General features: G+C 47.5%; 1 pseudogene; it reads right to left on the bottom strand.

Moving 5' to 3' along the window:
* Positions 1–1,541: 1,541 nt before the first annotated feature.
* LOC118793692 lies at positions 1,542–19,247 on the bottom strand (annotated as a pseudogene).
* Positions 19,248–19,713: the final 466 nt, after the last annotated feature.

Here is a 19,713-nt window from a genome sequence, read left to right as displayed (position 1 = left end):
CATATTTTCCATTGTCAGGAAACAACATTCAGGCTTCGGTTCCCGAAATACATGTCATGTAATCCAACAAACAAACATAACCTCCAAAATATATATATATATATAGATATATATTTGTTTTCTTACTTTGTTTTTTTATCAAATTAAAATAAAATCTGTTTTTGTTTTACGTATCAAGCGTCGTACCGACAATCATTAAGTATGAATACTGTCATAGTTTTACAAAGCCACATAAATAATAGGATACAATACAGTATATAAAATACAAAAAAAACGATATACTTTTTTAAAAATGATAATTACCAGAGGTGAACCGAGAGAAATTCTTGACACTAGCAACAACAAAGGTTACCCCTGAGATTCCAAAAAATTCAATTCTTGTATTCTAGGTTAGGACAATTGCTACTATGCATGTATGTACACTGTGCTGTTAAGAGCTTGAAGGCACGTATAATCGGACGCGGTGTGTCTGTGTAGGCGTCACACCGCAGTGTTGTAGTGTCAGTAAGGTATGGAGAAACGAGCAAAACAAAGGACAATCAAACTGACAGGAAAAAAAAAACTGAAAAAGGTCCTGAAAAATACCCTTCCATTCAGTGAGGCAGTGTAAGAGACACAGAAGTAAGTCGTTTAAGGCCAATTTTTGGACGTTTGTCAAGAAATAAATAAAGGACACTGAAAAAGAAAACTTGCGCAAGACCTGACCAGTGAGTCTGACCGTTCTTTTTTCCTGTCTGTTCAGTTCTTACTCCCAACAGAATATGCTCATTTTCTATATGTATGTGTATGTGTTTATGTATATATATACATATACATATTTATTATATACATTGTTAAGTCTATTAAATTAAAACAAGGCTTTGTCAAAAGTTATGCACAATATATAAATGTATGGTACAAGAATATACACTGACTTTTGTCACATGTTCAAGAGGATATCGAAGCATTCAAGGCAATACCTTTGGCTTTAAGGTTAGTTTACATATGGACAACAAATTAAAAAAAAAAAAACATTTAACAAAATTTAACACAAAATATGATACACAAAACAAACAGCGAAAATTACGAAAAACGGAACTACACTGGACCAACAGTGAAACTGAATTCTCTCTCTTTAGAAAGCATGTTCAAGTTTTGATTTCTCTCATCATTAACATGAAAATGCCCGTAAAACGCTAGGTTTTAACGGTGGGCGGCGTAGGGGGATAGCGTTAAAGACGGATCTCCCAAGACTAAAAAAAAAAAAACTGAAAAAGTTTCAAGTTTGCCGTTCCACATGTGCAAGTCGATACGAAACACTAACACTCGTAAGACACGCCGATTCCTCCCGAAACGGGCCAGAGAAGCTGAACGGCCCGATATGTTCTCCGGGTTCTCCATCATTGGGGCAACAGGCAAGCAAACAGACAAACAAATAATAAAAAAAAATAATAAAATAAAACAAATAAAATAAAATCCCCACTGTCAGTCCACATTCCAGCAGTCAGGGTTCTAAAATTCCGGGACCCTTCCCAGCCCTGACCCGCCCGCCCGCCCGCCCGTTTGCCGTCTCTGGGCGCGCCCCCCGCCGGCCCGTCACTCGCTGTCCGTCTCCAGGTCGGTGTCGGACCACTCGACGGGCGCCAGCAGGCCGCGCCGCTGGGCGTACTCGATGACGGCCATGTAGCAGAAGTAGTACTGGTCCCAGGTCTGGATGCTGAAGGCACGCTGCGTGCGCATGTGCCGTACCGTCTGCTTCACGTCCACCGTGCCGATGTCCTCCAGCCGCGACAGGCAGATGTCCAGCGTGCAGAAGGTGCCTGGGGGGCAAGGCGGAAACACTCGGTATAAAGCGGGGTCCCTCTGAAGAACTTCAGTGCGACACTGCAGTTAGCGGTATAGGCCTACTGTGATATCATCCATATCTACTCATACCCCTGATGAAACAAGTCATAATACTAAAAACAATCATTTTTTTTCTGCTTAAAATGTAGATAAATATTATTTATGAATGATGAACTTAATCTTAACAGGACTGCAAGGAGCAAAGTATAACGTTTCACATTTTTAAGCAGAAAAAATGACTGTTCCTCTAAAGGTCATCATATAACGAAGAAATTTTTTTCCTGCTTAAAACGTGGATGAATTTTCATTATTCATGAACAATGACTTTAACTGTAACAGCACTGCAAAAGAGCTGTTAACATTTAAAACATTTCACATTTTCAAGCAGGAAAAAAATCCAAAAACTATTATTGTCCCTGTTATATCTGGTTTTCGCCTCTATTTAATCAAGGGTGCGAATAAAATGTAGGGCCCTCTGCATGTGTATATATACACACACAACTGACAGAGTACCTGTCCTTCCGATGCCTGCGCTGCAGTGCACCACCACCGGGGGGCCCCCCGGAGGCCCGGTCCAGTCGCTGCGGATGGCCTGGAACGCAGCCTCTTGGTGCTGCTTGACCTGGGCCCTGAAGTCCAGCATGGCGGAGGCGCTCTTGGGCACGCCGAAATCGGGCCAGCTCATGTATAGGTAGTGTGCCACGTCCCGCCGCTCCCCCGTCTGTTGCATGGGCACATGACAGGACAGCCAAGGGGCGAGGTCAGCGCTTCTGCTTCCCGCCCAAAACAGTACTCCACTAACAGCGATCACAGCCAAATACCTAACCGTACAGGATGCAGTTCTACAGCAATTAAGACTATGTACCTAACAGTATAGGGCGCAGTTCTACCAGAAACAGGATTATACAACATATAATAAAGTAAAATAAATAACATTCATAAATCTCTTATTAAAATAACCTAATCACACAAATTAAAGTAAAGAATACAAGATGTTTTCCACCTTGTTTTATCTGCAGAAGGCATTCCTATTACGTATTGTTCCGAAATTACTCGGGGGGGGGAAGCTATTTTAGTCTCAGTGGAAATTTAAACTGAGATTGAACCTAATAGTTGCTTAATGTCGCCCACATCAAGTGATCCAACCAAAGCAAGCCTGTTTCCCCTCAGAGCGGTAATATATACCACTCTGGCATCTGGTGTATTAGTGGAAACAAGGTTCAAAATAAAACACCTTACAGTTGGAAATTAATGTTTCATATATTAAAGACTCTTATGGAATGGACTCTCTTTAGACCAGGGATTCTCAGCCCTGGTGCAGTGTCTACAGGCTCTGAGCCAGTCAAGCACTTTCACATAATCACTGCCCTGATTGAAACAATTCACTTCTAAGAGAATTAGTGGTTTAGAGAGAGCTTGAAGTCTTGCTGGATTGATACTTTCCAGCACTGGAACTGAGCAGCCTGGCTTTGGATAGTCCTGTAAGATAGGTAGTGTCGTCATTAAATCCTTTCATGTCTCAACTGGACACTTGGTTTTGGACCCTTAATCTAAAATAACAGTACTGAGGTCAGTGTTGTGGTTTGGCTCCAGAGTACTTTGGTGCCTGACACCTTTCCATGATCACAGCCCTAGTTCAGCGCTCTGCCAATACTGCCCAAAAAAAACACACTGCTCTACATCGCCATCTAGTGGTAGGACAAACCCTTTCACCAATTAATTTTTGTACATTTTCTTATACACGTCCATCAACTCATTGCAGTAAAACTAAGAGAGCTACAGTGCTGGTGGCCAGGGTTAGGAATGTTTCCACCTCTCCCTGGAGCAACGGCTCTGAAATTCAGAGGCTGAAAGCTGGGCACCCCCGCCCGGCTGCTCACCTCGCTGTTGTAGAGCTCCAGGTGCGAGAGCTTGAAGTCCTGGAACATCTCGATTTGGACGTTCCTGACAAGGAAGTGGCCGTGGTCCTCGGTGCGCCCGGCCTCCAGCGGCCAGTACTGCCCGCATTTGACCCGGCCTCGCTCCACCACCCTGCAACCGCACAACAGCGCCCCCTTCTGTCAGACATAGCCCACAACAACGGAACCAGTTCCACCTCTACTGCAGCTCCTGCCCATGCTAGTCAGAAGCATCACAGTCTGCTGTTTGTCATCTCCAGCATCATTTTACCTCTTACAACAGATTACAACGCGCTCTTACTGCCACAGGCAACGCAAATGAGGCATTTCATTGTCGTGTAATCCAATCACATACATAAGCCTTATCATGGTTACGGTCATTTAACTCTTTTCCGTAGTAAAAACACACAGAGGCATTCAAGGGGAGAGGCGCTTTACCTCGTCGTCATGACGATGATTAAAACCCTTTGTTCCCACACCATGCGCCAGAAATCGGCGAACGTTTTTGGCAGAGGCCCTGAAACGGAAAGCAGCGGAGTTTTTTTTTCGTGAAAACGACAGCACGCGGGGCGCAGACAGGATATCCAGGCTCATCCTCTGATACACACTGCAGGCATTGTTCACGGAACAGAAGCTGCTCTCATGTGGTGGTAAAAAAAGCACCGCTTTCCTAAAACACAAGCGGGCTTAACAGTTAACTAGTGTGGAACTTCTGCCCGATGAGGACGTTCTATGATGTAATGGAGGACCTGTGTGAAAGATATGTATTTTTTTTTAAACTGAAACAACATTACCTTATTGCTTTTCTTAGCCCACACCCCTTTCCAGGGCGACTTATAAAATCTATAAAACAATTTAGCATGTCCATTTATACAGCTGGATAGTTATTGAAGCGATTCCAGTTAGCGTCTTGCTCAAGAGTAAAACAGTGCCACACCTGGGACGGAAACCTGCACCCTACTGGATAAGCGTCCGGTTCTTCAACCTCCACAATCCTGGTAAAACAACACTCACCCTGAGTGGCAATGTAAGCATTGCTTCTCTTGTACCCATCCATGAAGCTCGCATTGATATAATCTGATGACTGCAAAGAGGGAAACAAGAGAAAACAGCCATCGGTCAACCTGATCACAAACGGAAGCGGTGACACAGGTTTTAAAAGACTCTCCTGCCCTCTGGTGGCTCGCTGGAATAATTACCGAAGAGGTAAATAAAGTGTAACCCTGTTAATATCCCCCTGCGTAATGTCATAGCCGCGCTACTGGCGGTTTGTTTTGAAAACAACTTCTCGTGAGAGGTTTAAGCATTAAAACGCAGTTATTTCTGTGGCTGGGAAAACATATAACCGTGTTAATGTCAACACTGCTTGTGTCCATCTGCACCGCAGTGGGGAGCTTAACAAAGTTACACTGTATTGGGCCACACAGGGGAATGGCACTAATACAATGGATCACGTTAACTGCTGGAACGAACACTAAATATATCTGTCCTCAGCCTCCCCCCAGTCTCTCTCCTAGCATGGCCTATTACACAGCCAAGAACATTTAACAGTAGGCTGTCGCTTCCACTTTTTGGTCCACTCATCACTAAATCTGGTTCTCTCGTCTCAGCCTCACCAGCAGCTGTGCTGTCTCATCTCCTGATGGCACACCTCTTTATATACAGTGCCAGTCAAAAGTTTGAACACAATTATCTTTCTTCATAGTTACCATTTTTCACATTTTACAATAATAATAAAGACATCAAAATTATGAAATGACACAAATGGATTTATGCAGTGACTAATAAAAGTGTTAAACAAATCAAAACTATCTTATAACTTAGATTATTTTTTGGCTACTTTGATCATTCTTTAAAAGGTGGGGAGGTTGGGTGGAATGTTTTTGTGAAGAAATTCATACGTAGACAAATAGTGAAGCTGATGCCTAAGAAACAAATTTCGAGCATTTAAGCATAATTTAAGCATTTAAAGCAAAACAATGTGTCTCTGAATGCACGTTTCCCATTATCTTAATCAGGTGTGTCCAAACTTTTGGCTGGTACTGTAAAGCGTCTGAAATCAGGTCCCTTCTTTATCAGCCATAACATATTTAACGCCATAAACAATGACTCCTAACCTGAATTGCTCGGAACAGCCTTCTTCCCCACTGATCCCATGCTCACAGATTTATAGTCTTGAAGGTGTACAAATGTATTGTTTTAACTAGACTTTTGATTACTAGTATCCAGTGTTTTTGCAAATGAAGGCCCTCGTCCACGTCACGATCGGCGATACCTCGTCATCATCGTTTTGCGTGCTCAGCTTCACCCGAGACTGATCCAGGCAGAGGACGTCACTGTACCTGTTCTTAATCTGATTGTAAGGCTTCCTGGAAAACACGCACACACACACACACACACACACACACACACAGGCGTGAGACATCCCATCTCAAAGCGGTGAGAAAGAGAGCTGCAGAGAGAGGGCACAAATTACGCATCCGTAATTACTCATGGTGTAACTGACGCAGCTATTAATGCAGCTGGGTTTCCTATCAGACGGCCAACAAAATGCCAGCGCCGGCGTTCAGAGCGAGCCGCCTTCCTGCCTTTTAAGCAGCAGATGTCCCGCCGCCCAACACCCATTTACCCTGACAGCCCCACAGGCCGGCCTGGACACCTCACCTTAGACAAACCCTGCTCTCCCTACGCACAGCAACTGCGTAGGGAATGCTGCTGCTCGGCCAGGGTGGCTAATTGCTGCCCTTAGCAACTGGTCCTGGATCAGAATCAAACGCTTACATTAACTGGGTGGGATTAGGATTGAGGGTAGGCACTCTGATCTCAGATCAGTTGCGGAAGGCAGAGGATAAGCAGAGCCCCAGACCTGGCGGCCCCGTTGGTGCAGAGCTCTTACTTGGAGCAGTGGAAGGTGCCGGAAGGCGGCTCCTTGCGGATCTCCTCGTACTCCTGGTAGATGCCCTTCTTCCTCTCCCTCTTCACGTGCTGCACCAGCTCCTTGACAGCCATGCCGCCGGGTTCAGGCATGTGCACCGATGGCTCCGCCCCCTCACTGGGGTGGGCGGGGTTTTGTCCGGCGGGCGGCCGAGACGATTTCTGCGGCAGTGGTGGCACGCCCTCTCCCTGCTCCTCCTCCCCCTCCCCCCGCGCCCCAGCTGGCTCCGCCGCCCCCCCCCTCACCCCCGCCGCCGCTGTGCTTGTTGTGCAGGGGCGTGTCCGGGGGCGTGTCCGACTGCGGAGGGGGCTGGCGGCCCGGCCCGTTCCCGTTGGCGTTGGGGCCCTTCCTTGCGTCGGCGCCCCCCAGGCTGGCCGCCGTCACCCTGCCGCCCCGCGTCACCGCCGACCCGTTCCAGTTCTGATGGGGCGGGGGGTGGCGGGGGCTCGTGTCCGAGTCCGTGCTAGTCCTGGTGTAGTGATTGCGCAGGTTGGCGTTGAGCCCGTCGCTGGGCGCGGGGGCGGGGGTCGGGGTGGGGGTGTTGGTGTTCTGCTCCAGGGAGTAGGAGCGCAGCAGGTTGCCCATGCAGTCGCCCCCCTGGCTCTCCCTCTGCAGGCCCGTCTGGCCCGAATTCACGCAGGACTGGATCCAGGCCACGTGGCTGTACTGGGACGAGCCGCCCAGGTGCTCCGGCAGGGACTCTGTGGGGATGTGGCAGGCCAGCTCTTGGGCCTTCACCGTGCACACCTGAGAGAGAAAACACACACACACACACACACACCCACACAGACAGACAGACACACAGACAGACACACAGGTTTACAAACAGTCTCAGCAAGACTGGAAAACACATCACCACTGCCGAGTGCACAAGGCACCGAAAACTTCCACCAGCACTGAGCTCGTAAGCACTACAGATCATTCATCTATCCTCACATGTGAGGAAAGGGGAACTAAACCAAAAGCAAATCAGCACGTAGGGCTCTGCACAAGCAAATGACTTCTGCTGACACTGGGAAGTGCGGTTCAGACTAGGGCACAATGCAGCTCTCTGTCAGAGGACACGGATATCGCTTGCCGGAGAGGGTTCAGGGAAAAGTGAACCTGTCCAGACGAGAAGCGTGCTGACAGCGCGAGTCCGGGAGCGCTAGCAGACTGCCTGACACTACAACGGCAGAAAGCAAGAGCGACAACGTGAGAGAGCAAGTCTGCAGTCACCTGAATCTCGGCAGCGCCTGCGGCAGTGACAGGGAAGAGAGGGAGTGGCGAGGGAGACGGAGAGAGGGACAATTACTCTGCAGAAATACTGAGCGGGTGAGCCATCCCTTCCCCCTCTACAGTAACAGTGACAGCGTGGACTGGGAGGAGGAAGAGGAAGTGAGGCTCCTTTAACAGCGCAGCCGTTAAGCGATCTGCATCATTCCAGAAGAGGCCAGATCAATGACAACAGCCACCCACCCCCCACCGTCATTCCAGAACAGGCCAGATCAATGACACCGAAACCAGCAAAAGCCAGACGCAGGGGTAGAGGGAGAGGTGGGGGGGGGGGGCTTTACAGAGAAAGCAAGACCCAAGGATAGAGGGAGCGAGAGTGAGGCAGAAAGAGAAAGAGAGAGAAACTATGAAAGTCTGAGGTAGAGAGGTGTGTGTGTGTGTGTGTGTGTGTGGGGGGGGGGGGGGGGGGGGGGGGTGACTGACAGAGCTAGACAGAGGAAAGGGAGGGACTGAGTGTGAGACAGAGTGGGCAGATGAGAGGAGGCTGCTTTGTAACTGGGACAGTGACAGTAAAAAACACGGAGCAGGTACGCCATGCCCCCCGGTCCCCCCGTCCCGCTTCGAGCGTACCCTCTCTCTCAGCTTCTCGCGGACGAAGAGTCGCAGGACGGCGAAGGGTGCCCGGAACCACAGCGGGGACGAAACGATGAAGACGCACTTGAGACGAGCGGGAAACGCACCCTGGCAGAGAGACAGAGAGAGGGACAGACTGTCACAGCAGTGCTTTTTGACACCATAAACGCGTAACTCAACGCAACTCGCACCTGCAGTTTCACCATCAGGGTTTCCACCTCCCCTGGCTGCCTTTACCTGTGTCAACACAAAGTCTAAACCTCTCAATCCCCACCATCACTACCAGGCCATTCGCGTCAGGGCCTCTAGGGCTCCATGACCAGTCCACTTCTGATTAGCTCTAAATATACACTATAAAGTGTTACTTGAAACACCAACAGGCCAGCAGTGCAGTGAAAGAGCTGTGTAAAGAGCTTGGCTTGTACACCAAAGACTCAATTCCCAGGTGGGGCCGTCCATGCACCTTTGAACACAGTGCTTCAGTAAATACACAGCTGTGCAAAAGGATGACGTGTCAAAAAGTAAAATATAAACAGCCATGTATAACGGTGTCTTCTAAGAAAGTATACACAAAAGAAAACTTTTGCAATGAACCCCAGGAGAAGCGATCAGCTTGCCGTGCCCTCATCGCATCTAGCGGTCGCCTCTCACAAGGCCTGCTTATAAACGGCTGACTGCCCGATCACTACCCCGGCACTTCCTCGTAGCGCACACTCATGGTTGACGGGAACCACTTGCAGCGGATTCGCACGCAAAGACAATAAAGGGCGTGACACGGGGCCGCAGTGGCACCGGGAACGTCGTGAGTCAGCAGCTGTGGGGCCCGTTACTGGCAGAATGGCCCTGAGCCTTTCCCACAGATGGGCCTTCAGGGCATTCCCAGACTCTGACAGTGTCGCCAAAGGTAAATAAGGCCGTGCTGTTTGTAAGGGGAGGGGATTGGCCGTGCCAGTGAGTCCAACGCCAGTACAGGAAACTACCTGTTTGCCCAACCCTGCTGAATGCGCTTCTTGGAAGTGGCTCCTGATTAGAGCGTCTGCCAAAATGGATGAATGCAAATGAATAAATGCGAAATGCGGTTATCAATGGCTGACTGCATCTGTGGGAAAGCAGCTGAAATATCGGCAATGAAAAGAGGGGGTGGGGGTGGGGGGATGTGGTACTGGTGATGTACAGAGCGGCGGGGGGGGGTTGGGGGGTATGGTTCACCTGGAGAGCCACCCAACACAATGGGGTGCAACCAGAATCCGCCCACCAGAACCTGACGTCAAAAATGTCTGTCGCCACAAACAGGCTGATGTTTACATAGACTAAAAAACAGTCCTGAGCAAAAATATCCCAATAATACAGGAACACATTCTGAGCTTTTCCAATTCTACGCGCAGTGTCTGATATTTGTAAGTTGGCTGTGGAGGCAGGTGAGAATGGCTTGAAGCCACGCACCTTGAGCAGGTTGAGAATCTTCACGCACAGCTCGTAGTCGAAGTTGCCGTAGGTGGAGTTGGTCATGTCATAGATGAAGATCAGACCGTCCCGCTGTGTCTGGACGCTGGGGGAGAGAGGAGAGGACAGACAGCGGTGTGAAACCCGGGAGAGCCCTGGGAACTCAACTCAGTTTCAACATTTAACTCATTCGACTAACACACAAAACATTCAACTTTCAGCCATCTCTTTGCCAGTGCATGCTCCCTATTCAAGTGAAATGCAGAATACTGAAATCCCACAGCATTCTATACACAAAATCTTTAATAAAACAGGCTATAAAATGCAGTAAATTGGTTCTGCCCACACTCTGCTTTGTATCATGTTGAAAAGTAAAAACATGGACTCTTGCATTTGCTCGGAGCCTGGGTTAGGATTAGCGTCCACACCCATTCTCCAGGGGATACCTCTCAATGGCTTTGTCCAGCTGGTAGATGATGGCCTGCAGCACGGCCTTATGGGTAGTGATGTCAGGTCTGTGGAGGCGGGCGGTGAACAGTGCCAGGGCAGCGCCCTTAGCATCTCGGCGGGGCTATATGCGGCAACACATACGGCAGGGGTTGAACACAGACGCCCAGACCAACCGCACTCTTCAGGCACCAAAGCACAATTTACCACACAACAGCCCACAAGGAAAGCATTCATTCCTGTGCTCTGCGAAGGTCACTTACACTGTGCCTCCTCAAAACGAAATAAACCCTTTCCCACGGGTTCCTTCTCAAATTCTCATTTGACTTTATCCAATTTCAAACTCCAGATACAAGCACATTTAGAGGGCAGTTTTTATAACCTACAAACAGGGACGCCCTTCACTGACAGCTTTTTTGAGTCAGCAAGAAAGACAATGATAGCGTTGCTATTTACTGAGTTACTTACGCGACACTGCGGTTCACTTCAGCTCAGTTTAAAAAATAAAGCAACATTTTTAGCGCATTTCTACACAAACTCTAATGCAGACGCACGGAGGCAGAGAGCAGGCGGCTCGGAATGGGACCCGCACTCACCAGAACCGTGAATTTCCCGCTCAGCAGCTCGGACCGCAGCGGCTCCTCGTCTGGGTTGATGTTGTAGATCCCTTCTTTGATTCTGGTGTTCTGGGTGTGACAGAGGACACAGTGACGGGAGAGTGTGAGTCGCAAACGGGGAGCAGCAGGACAGCGGACATTTGCCCTGACTGCGATCTCACATTCATCAATGCATGGGCTGCATTACAATGTGGAGACGGCGTCCGCCAGTTGAGAAGAATTCTACACCGTATGATTTAAAGGACTGACATTCGATACAAGCTGACAAAACTGCTGAGAAAGATGCCTTCAGTGTGCAGGACACTGCCGTGCTAAACTGTATTTGGATTTTGGTGACAACGTCGACATCACAAACCCACTGTATATTTAAGTGTTGAAAAAGACAAGCCAAAGCACGTAGGTTGTGGCGGCTGTTAAACCGATGTTAGATACAGTTGTATCAACATTTATGTAGAGGGAGAAGGGTCTGAAGTGAGATGATGGCTTGGTCATGCGGATGAACTGTTGAAGAACACAGACCCGTGTAGCCTATAGGTACTGGAGGGAAGCCAGAGAATTAGAAGATTGTTACTGCATCACAGCTGACCGGTGATGACATTGTGTCCATTTTTATCTACTTGGAATTTAATCAGGAGTAAATCTAGTCCTTAAATTCAGCTGGATGCCAGCAGATGTTCAATTACAAGAGATTTTAATCTTAATAATGAAGACCCTAGGACAGAATAAAAACTCCTAAAAATTCCTAACATGACCATCCATTTGCTGTCAAGCTCACAACTGGTGGAAGCTGAAGAGTAAATCTGCGAACAGGAAATATTTTGTCTGATTAAATGTAAGCATTAAAAGCAGGGTAGCCACTGAAATGAAGGACTTCTGGCAAATGAATGGACTAGACATTTCCTGAAATGATGCTTCCTATAGAGGGAAGATACGCTCCGCAGCCGGGCTGAGGGATGTGGTGCTGATCCCGCCCTGCTCAGACACCACCCCGCAAACACTGAGCGAGGGAAACGAGTGAGAAAGAGAATGAGAACGAGAGAGAGATGGGGAGGGGGAGGGAGAGGGAGAGGGAGAGGGAGGAAAGGACGAGGCAAACGGGGGTGGAGTGGGGTGGGGGGGGGGGGGGGCTAGAGCGGACAACCTTCCTGAGGACACGTTCGACCGCCGGCACGGTTTAATCCGGCTGACTGGCCCTCGTATTCGCGCTCTGCATCTGCGGGCCGGCTCTGCGGGGCCAGTTGGAGGTTGCGTAACGCGATACGCCGCTGTGAGTAGCGGCGGGGCACGGAGCGGGGCCAGCACAGCACGACAGCATGCAAGAAACAAACCCGCCAAGCCCTCTGCTAGCACAAAGTCAGGGGACAGTGATGCAGGCTGGCCTTACAACGAACACAAAGACAGGACTTAGTGCAGGACTGAGAGAAGGTAATGGCTCTTTTTTTCATGATTGTGTGAATGGTGGCGCATACAACCACAAACCACAATGGCGCAATGTCAGCCACAGCCCACACCTACAATAGAATTACAGACTGAAGACAATGAAAGCTGTAGTAGTCCCATGCTTACATGCACCTGAGGCTATATTTCCTCATAAGATGGGTATGTAAACACACTACATTCCACAACCCTAACTGAAGCTACAGTAGGATGTATGACAAACCGGTAACATTGTGAAGCGGCACTGCACTCAACTTCCTGCACCTATTCTCATTCCTCGTTCTAACTGGCCACGTTCAAGTGTGGGCGGAGCCACACCACGTCCACTCCAGGATGTTCAAAAAATTTGCGTTGCGTTGAATTCATGCAGGTATATCTGATTCTGTTCCAGCAGCATCCGAGGTTAAGTGTGCGCACCAATTGCTAAGACAGCAGTTATTTTGAAACTGGAAAATGGCAGGCTTTTCTGAGTATGCACAGCATTTATCATGCTGATGTGAAAGACAAGTTTGAAAACTATCAAACCATGTACACCAAAACCACAAGTTTACACAAATTAAACCATGCTGCTTGTTTAAATCATTTGCAAACACTTCTCAGGGCTGTCTTGCCTTAAACAGCAGCTTAAATCACCACCTACACCCATGAGAATGCAGCTAGCTAAGGACTGCTTTCCATTCTCATGCAGCTGGGGAAACTTCATTCATTACAGTAAATCTAAAAATAGCAGTTATTGAACCAATTTGTTCCCACCTTTCTCCCATTTTTCAATGCTTCTTGCAGTAATGCAGTAGACTTCTCTTTGCTGCGCTGTATACTTAAGCAAAGTCTGCGCAAATGAAAACATACTGGTTCCTCATTCCGCAAAACAACAACAATAAATAGGCCTGTTTCTCCACATGTATTATCAGTTGGGAAGTCAGTTGAGACAGGCTGCCTCCAGCTCGAGCCGAGGTACATCTGGAAATACCATGAATAAAAGTCTGGTCGGCGTTGAAGTACATCTGAATCAAGGCTAGTGTAAGCCCCTAGTCACGGAGAACAAGAGTTATGAAATGTCATTCACAAACCCTGACCTAAGCAAATCCCGCTGACAACAAAGGCATGTAAATCCATATTACTATAAACCACAAAACCATAATATTAGACCCTCATGGCAGCAACTGTATTCTCACACTACAGAGGCACATAGAAGGTCACTTTAAAAAATCCCTCACTGATGATACAGTTCCAGTCTATGGGGTTTTACAAAACATTCGCAATATTTGAGCCTCAGTGAAGCTATACCATCAGACCACAGGGGCATGTAACAACATCGCTGTGCAAACCCCTCTCTGAGACTACAGTTACAGACTACAGGGGTATGTAAAAACATCACTGCGCAAAAATGGGAACACCAGGAATGAGCTGAAAGCCAGCCAAGTTGATGTCAGGGCACACACGCTAGGCGCTGAGCGGATGTTTCTCCTCGGGCTGAATGGGAATACACTTTCGGAAAGAACTACCTTACATTGCGAAACATAGCAGACCTACAGTGCGTACCATGTTAAAACCAGTACCGCTGCCAAGACCTGCTATGCGTCAGATGGTAGTTCAGAAATACTGGACATTTTGTTGCGAGAGCCTTCAAAGAACACCGTGAACGCACCACTGATTACAATTAAGAAAACCAAGCTGACCTTCCACAAGCCTGCCAGAAACATCGCAGGCAGAGTAAAGCATTTGTGGAAATGGGTAATTTAGTTGGTTTGTAAGCCCAGGGCCATACAGGGCTTTTTTTTTTTTTTTTTTTTTTTTTTTTCACTGGATTTTATCAGCACGGTCTCCTCGACCTCCTGTTGCGGTCAGACCATAAAAACACAGGCCTCGGCCTATGTCCTACTTTATGTTTCCAAGACTAGATTAATGCTTCAGCCAACAGCTATAGTTTAAGGTGGCACGCCCTATGACAGCACTTTCTCCCTTTGTGGTAACATTTCCCACAATGGCCTTGTATTTCAACCAATGACACCAATGATTCAGTATCTGTGCGGTTAATTGCCTAATCCTACCAAATTCACTTGTCCTGATTCACTCTGGATGAGAGCGTCTGCCAAATGAATGAATGTGTAAATGCAGAAACGCTACCACGGCGAGCAAAATTAGCGACCCAGTGAGCAGGAGGGGGAGAGCGAGCGGCAGGAGCCCTCTTACCTTGTAGGCCTGGAAGAGGTCGATGGCTCTGGACACGTCAAACTTGCGGGCCATGAGGAACTTGACGGCCGTGCTCTGGGGCACCATCACCACACCGTGCTGCTCCCGGTTCTTCAGCTCCACCAGGAACTCCTCCACGGCCTGCTCCAACACACAAGGCCAACCAGCTCACAACAGAGTCACACCAAAGCAGTCTATTACTGATGAAGACAACACGTGATAACGTACAGTAACACTTTGATTCTGAAATTGGTAATATTTATAAACTATTTTTTAATAAGATGGTTTTGAAAATGAAAACGAGGCAGACAAGTGAGGAGGTACTCCCACCCTATTCCTGGTATGAAGCTTATCTAGTGCATTTTTAGTGTGCTGAAAGGGCAAAACGGGTTGCTTCCCCTGTCTGTTTTTGCTAAGCAGCACTTCTTAAAATATGAGCGTTTACAATGAATATGAGCGTTTGCAATGAATAAAATATGAGCACAGACTGTTTTTCCCTAATTCTTCTCATGCCGCTCTGCTTAAGTTAAGAAGCGCACGACTCCCTTGCACGTCTCCCTCGACACGCTGGACTTTAGAACAGAATCGCGGAGAAGCCGACTTTCAAGTCTGCATCGTTGCCATAGGAGCCCAGCGCAGTGGGAACCTGGCAGAGGTGGGAGGGACAGAATGTTCCACATGTTCCACAGGGATGGGAATAATAGTCAGGGAGCTGGGAATTATTCGGGCTCCAACAGCTTCCCTTTTGAAGCTAGTAAAACTCGACGAGGAGGGAGAGAGGAAGCGAGCTGGCCACAGGCAGTGGAACTGAGAAGGGAGAGGTGCTCAAACTGAACTGCCGCTACAGAGGTGTTAGCACCACCGTGGCTCCAAAGGCCGTGTGACAACCTATGAATAATCCTCAGGGGATGCCTTCCGCTGAGAAAGTGACATACCGAGGGGGCCCTTCCATAATCATTACGCAAAACGTTTTTCCTTACGTTTAAAATAGTGGGTGTACGTTACACGAGTGTTGCACACTGCAAGGAGGGAGACGTGCTTGGTTTGGGATTGACACAATCGGTGTGAGACGTGTAAGAATGTAGACCAGCTATTTTAAAGGCAGGGACTGGCATATCAAATGATGCTTTCCTTTTTTTTTTTTCTTCTTTCGCTCATATGCCTGTAAGCATCCCGAAAATTAGACAACATCCATTTCATTAACGACACAAAGAGCATCACTGGCAAACTGATCATCATTCAATGTCAAATTTCAGTTGTTGACTCAGCTAAGATAAAACTGATCAGTGAAAATGTAGTAGTCTTGTGGAATTCCGAACAGATTCCTGACGTCGCACTTTAGTTACAGCAAGTCCACACATGCTGCTCTGCACCGAATCACAGGGGAGCCTGTTAGAGGTGATAAGCTGCTGCTTGCAGAAGGTAATGAGGAAAGACCTCTGCGCTGTCTGTCTTCTTACAAAGAAACCACAAAATCTGCTAAACTAACTGGCACAGTGAAAGAGGTAAATAAATCCCTTATAATCCACCTCTGTAACCCATCTGCACCGGGCGGATATGGGAAAGACAACAGGCAGCCGTCCACGAAACTGCCTCCATGGACCAAACCCAGCCTGGAATGAAAGCTCCAATCCGGCTTTCCGCTGCGCATTCTAGATTCCCCCCCGTTGCCATCGAACGTCACCACAAACCTGTTTCATTAAATACTATGCATACGTTAAACCAGTCGTTCTTTGTGTCGACATTCCAAAGCATTCGCGGGCAAATTCTCCACTTCCTACTCACAAGGCTGCTGCTGCGATGCTTACCTCGAGCAAGCAGTCGTGAACTGCAGAGCTGTCTTTTTAACCGTGCCGCGCTCTGTTAATATCGGAAGGAGTGTCAATCGACACGGGGTCAGAACCCGAGCCGAGCCCAAGTCGTGAGTGGAACACAGAGCTTTGTCACATACAGTGAAACCACGCCTGACATGTCCAACGCGCATTAATAACTACAGGCACCAATAGGTACCAAGTGATAATCCCGTGGAAGACAGAAGAACTGGAGCTGTGAGTCTGGTTCCCCCTGAAGTGCCTTCCTTCTTTCCCCTTTGAAGGATGATGTTCCTAACAGATGTCGCCTCTGGACTGCGAACAGGGAACACCCCAGGCTTTGTCACCATATTGCAGCTGAACTAATACTTCTTCCTGTCTTCGTCCTGCGAGCACTTTGCACGCTCCCAGACAAATCGTCAGCACAGAATCTGTCACAAGACAACGCCCTAACCTTACTGGTGTGCTGCTTTTCTCTGTGCATAGAATGCACAGTTTCATCGGATTAGCCCAAACACATCCAGTGGCAAGTCTCAGCCAATCAGAGAAGACTAAGCACTGCGTGGAGAGAAATGCTTGAAATTTACAGCAGAATACGTATCAAATACATATGTATTGAAACAGTATGGTAGAAACCCTACACAAGAGACAGTGGCAAAAATAGGCCCTAAACAATTAAAAGATAATCAGATGAAAATGTACAAGCAGAGATCAAAAAGGTCCTGTAGAAAATACACACTGAAACACATTGGTCGGCCTTCCTTGCTTCTCTCTGCAGAGCACCTGGACAAACGTTTAAACTCAGACAGAAAACTGCATGGCAAAACTTGTTAGGCTCTGGCTGCACACATACGTGCTGGGAGCTCTATTCGGTCTTTTATATCAGTTATATCACGCTACATCAGGGAATGCTTTAACATCAGCAAATGAACAAGCCAACGAGCGGAGATTACCTTTACTCCACTCATACCCTTGACCTATACCCAAGACTGTTATTACCTTCAAGATGAAGTAACAGTCTGATCGGACCAATCTCTGACAAGTCGGCGGGGTTAAATTAGTCTTCGGGGTCTATATCGAGCTAGACATGTCTGTGCGTCTCAGGGTTTCAGATGGAAGGTGCACATGTTTTCGTCTGCCACTGCCGACGGGTGACAACAGCCACAGGGGCAGCGCATGGAGAAGCCGCTCACTTTCTCGGACCGTGTCATGTGATCAGGGTTCCCCTGTTGGGCGATCCTCCTGCTCGCACTCTTATTTCCTATTTCACCCTTCAGTGCATCTGCCTCAAACGCATTCAGTGAAAGCGCCGGTAGTCAAGGCTCGCTCGATGACACTTCTTGTAATAACCGCAATTACGCAAGATCAATATTATCATTTCGACTGCGGTCCTAATCTCCTGCTCTTTGTTTTTAAATCAGAATATTGTCGTTTACCATGCGACCACGGTTGGCGTGAAACGCTTTTACCCTTTTAATCATTGCAAGCTACTTCAGCTTGTTTACAAGCAATATGTAACACGGTTTGCCACGTGACAAGAGGGTTCCCCGAAGGCGACTAGCGGCACAGTATGTGGGGACAGAGTATATGGGACAGTGTGGCAGATTTGACCATCACACTTGCCAAATGCCAATATTATCAAAAAGTATAAGTATATAAGTATAAGTTATAATCAGACTGCAGCATCAGCGTGACTGACCGATAGGCAATAAGCAGTAAAGACGGGAGCAGCAGACACATACCGGAGGATGTGTTTAATGTTACAGAGCGACCTGTCTACAAACGTGTCTACGTAGCCGGGTGGCTAACACCAGCTGCTTGCTGGTGCTATCCTTTAAACAAGTTGTTCTGAAGTATTTTTACAATAACTAGCAGGACTATTAATGATGGGGCTATTTTACGCTGTCCATGCATACGGAAATAACAGCGCCTAGAGAGCAAATTAGGAGCGAAAAGGGGTCATTTATAGCTTGTCTATATCAGGAATTGTTTTATTAACTAAGCTGCCAAAACACTAACCGGTAACGTTACCTAGCTGGCTTGAGAAACTAATGATTCCTCCCAGTACAACTACTAAGCTTTCCACTTCAACATCTGGCTGTCTAGATAGTTAGATAATGATCGATATTCATCATAAACGACTTGACAGTCACGGCCCATAAGCGTTTCTGTTGGTCGTGATCGAGTCACAGTCGCTACACTGGATAACGTTGACTAGATCGCTAAAAACAAATAGTGATCAAACACCTTTTAGCTAGCTGACTCACGTTAGTCGAGTAAGCAAGCGACACAGCATTTCGCCAGTATCAGACACCTGGTTACCTTTAGCTGCATGGTCTTCCGAAATTCCTAATTTAGCTAGCCGGCTAACAAGCCATTTAATTTCATAAGCAAGAATCTGTAGCGAATGATGATGTGATGGGTTACAGTTCAAGCAAAAGCCCCCTTTAAACTACTCCACATTTGGATCTCCACTCCACACAGAAAACTGTGTAGGGAAACGCTGGGCATGCTGGCTAGCTAAACACCCGGAGCAGCCTGCCTTGATTCAGGCAATCAGAGACAAGAACACAGGCCCCGGCTCATCCTCATCCTTCACTGACCAGATCGCGCTGTCCACAAACATCAACAAACATCTAAACGACCCGGGATGGAGGAAATGTGTACATTTCAAAACCCAGGGAGATCAAGACATTCAACGAAAGAGGTTGTATATGATTCCGTTACTCACCAGCTCCTCCTGAGTTGTCAGGGCTTCCGCCATCTTGAAGCCTCAGCAACGGTCGCTCCGGATCCGCCCACTAAGCCTCGCTATCAACCCGAGCGTCAGCGGATCTCTCCGCGATCCCGGGTCCGGATGTTTTCTATCCTGCAACCACTGATCCAGGATCAGATTATCCAACCGTATCGCCGGCAATAGCGAGATAACACATTTAACCGTTCAAAGAGTCGATGGAGGAATACGATCTTTACAGCAACGCTTGATTCATTCAGTGTAGGACCCAGCAACCAACACAACATTACTTAAAATCACATTTATCCCTAAAATAATAAAGTCATAAGTTGTTAAAGATTCCACCTCATGCTATCGATATGTTTATTATTTTGAGCATTATCATGTATTAGGCTACTTCTTGACTTTTCCAGACGGTCTGCTCGGAAGTTATGGAAGGTAGATCATGGTTTAAGATCAAACCAAAATCCTACTCTACTATTTGAGATGATTCATGCCTAGTTTTGAGATCTTTCTTCCATATGTG

The sequence above is a fragment of the Megalops cyprinoides genome, chromosome 18 (assembly GCF_013368585.1).
Source record: "Megalops cyprinoides isolate fMegCyp1 chromosome 18, fMegCyp1.pri, whole genome shotgun sequence".
In the NCBI taxonomy this organism is placed as follows: domain Eukaryota; kingdom Metazoa; phylum Chordata; class Actinopteri; order Elopiformes; family Megalopidae; genus Megalops; species Megalops cyprinoides.
This window is presented reverse-complemented; position numbering and strand designations above follow the sequence as displayed.